This window comes from Penaeus japonicus, unplaced genomic scaffold (genome assembly GCF_977035675.1).
Source record: "Penaeus japonicus unplaced genomic scaffold, GWHDUDI00000001_assembly GWHDUDI00000031, whole genome shotgun sequence".
NCBI lineage: Eukaryota > Metazoa > Arthropoda > Malacostraca > Decapoda > Penaeidae > Penaeus > Penaeus japonicus.
Window position 1 is genome coordinate 20,728,360 of NW_028234433.1, and position 2,500 is coordinate 20,730,859.

General features: G+C 40.9%; 1 protein-coding gene across 1 annotated transcript in view; it reads right to left on the reverse strand.

The window, feature by feature from the left end:
• Positions 1–2,500, reverse strand: part of Mtmr6 (Myotubularin related protein 6) — a gene marked incomplete in the record, with an annotated part of 341,781 nt that overhangs the window by 121,108 nt on the left and 218,173 nt on the right.

Sequence of the window (2,500 nt, forward strand, 5' to 3'; positions counted from 1 at the left end):
GTAATTGTGACAATATCAACATTAACAATAACAACAACAACAACAATAACAACAACAACAACAACAACAACAACACAACACATCATCGGTCACTTAACGTTAATAGTAGTGGCAACGGCAGAACACATTCTAGCAATGATAGCAATAAACCATCATCAACATCACGCATTATAAAAAGTAATAGTAAGACCACTTGCCAACACCAACTATAATAAAAAGTAGTTGAGCAACAACAAAGGCAATAAAACAACAACGATTAAAGTAGTACCAACAAGAAACAAGAAATACGTTCACCTCACATCCACCCCCACAACCACCACCTACAGCACCACAACACCACCCTAACCACTTTCACCACAACCACCTACAACACCACAATCACCACCATCACCACGACAATCACCAATTACCAACACCATCACCCCAACCACCATTACAATGACCACCACAACCAACAACAACAACCACCAACACATCACATAACCACTACTACCACCAAGAACAACAACACATCCACCACCACCAACAACAACAACAACCGCCAACACATCACAACCACTACTACCACCAAGAACAACAACACATCCACCGCTACCACCACCAACAACAACAACAACAATAAACCTCCAACAAAAGCCAAGGATTCCCACAATGCAAATCAAAGCAAGATTGAGGGCTCGAATTACCTGCAACAGCCGACTACAAGAAGAGGGAAATTGCCAGGAAACAAATGTAACAAAACTAAAAAGAAAAAAAAAGAAAGGAAAAACAACAACAAAGACTAAAGGCCTAAAAGCTTTTAAAGCGTGGATTTTTAACAGCGCGGGTGATGGTGGATACTGAGCGGCTGGATGAGTGGATGAGTGCTGGATGGGAGACGGAGAAGGAGAGAGAGAGAGAGATTGTGGGAGGGAGAGAGGGAGGGAGGGAAGGAAGGAGGGAGGGAGGGAGGGAGGGAGGGAAGGAAGGAAGGAAGGAAGGAAGGAAGGAGGGAGGGAGGGAGGGAAGGAAGGAAGGAAGGAAGGAAGGAGGGAGGGAGGGAGGGAGGGAGGGAGGGAGGGAGGGAGGGAAGGAAGGAAGGAAGGAAGGAAGGAAGGAAGGAGGGAGGGAGGGAGGGAGGGAGGGAGGGAGGGAGGGAGGGAGGGAGGGAGAGAGAGAGGGAGAGGGAGGGAGAGAGGGAGAGAGAAAGAGATACTGAGAGATACCGAAAGAGACTGAAAGACACTGGAAGACTGAAAGAGATTGAGGGAGAGAGACAGAGAAAGACACAGAGAGAGGGAGGGATGCAGACCCCCCACCCCCCCAACGAAGAGACTCATTATCTCAAACTCACAGGGGAAGAAAACCCGAAATGAGAAAAATGACAAGAATATCCCAAAGTTCCTAGCGCCGTGAAGGAGAAAATTGAAACAAATAACATAGGGAACGAGAGAAAAGATCCTTTTTCTTTCTTTCTTTCTCTCTCTCCCTCTCTCTTCTTCTTCTTCTTTCTTGACGCGAGGGAATGGGGCCGGAGGTGAGTTATCTCCCCCGCGCCGCCACCAGGAAAGACACAGACAGCCAAGGGAAACAAGGAAGGAAAAAAGATACAAAAGTTGGTGACGACGCTAATGGCGGTAAGAGGAAACGGCCATGAAAAAAGACCTATACTATAACAATTCTCACATTATTTTTTTATTATTATTATAATTTCTATCATCTTCATTTTTATTATTTTTGTTTTTGTTGTTTGATTTTGTTTTATCAAGATCACAAACATCGCCATCATCTTCATAATCATCCCTCTCATCACTATCACTATCATCATCATAACCATCATCTTCATTCTCATCATCATCATCCTCTTAATCATCATCACAATCCTCTTAATCATTATCATCATCATCATCCTCTTTATCACCACCATCATCCTCATCCTCTTCATCATTACCATCATCCCCACCATCAATATCACTACCACCATCACCATCAATCTATACCACAACTGTCACAGCCTTCATAACGATAAATCACCAGCTTAGTTAAATGACAACGCTGTACTAAGCCGAAGAAAAAAACGACCGAGAAAATATACTACGTGTGACTTAGTTTACTTGAGGGAGTGATACGACGCCTCGGGTATCCATAGAAGATATTTCCTCCCGCTCTGCAAGAGTGTTGCTTTCCAAAAGGTCGCTTCGCCTTCATGATGATAATAATGATAATATTAATATTAATACTATGGATACTAATAGCAATACAATGCTGCTACTACTACTACTACTACTACTACTACTAAATATATATATATATATATATATATATATATATATATATATATATATATATATATATATATAATAATAATAATAAAAATAATAATAATAATAATAATAATAATAACAATAATAATAGTAATAGTAATAACAGTAGTAGTAATAATAATGATGATGATGATGATGATGATGATGATGATGATGATGATGATGATGATGATGATGATGATGATGATGATGATGAT